Below are 253 nucleotides of genomic sequence, written 5' to 3'. Positions count from 1 at the left end.
CCCCCCCCCTCGTCTGCAGCTGACTGACTGTACTGTTGAAATTCTGCTGCCACACTTGAGCCTCGGAGGACTGTCAGTAGTTTGAAAACTGAACCTGTCTCCCGTTTTCAAGGCAACACACATTTTCTAAACGAAATAGGAAAAATATAAAGTGTTATTGAAATTAGGGTTAATTCCTTGGACCTGAACGGAATCACAAACTATAAAAACAACAAACAAACAAAAAAAACCATCTGCTTCCTGACTGCTTCTT

Source organism: Nematolebias whitei, chromosome 2 (genome assembly GCF_014905685.2).
Source record: "Nematolebias whitei isolate Nwh7 chromosome 2, NemWhi1, whole genome shotgun sequence".
NCBI lineage: Eukaryota > Metazoa > Chordata > Actinopteri > Cyprinodontiformes > Rivulidae > Nematolebias > Nematolebias whitei.
The sequence above is the reverse complement of the archived record's forward strand: the minus strand, read 5'-3'. Positions refer to the sequence as shown.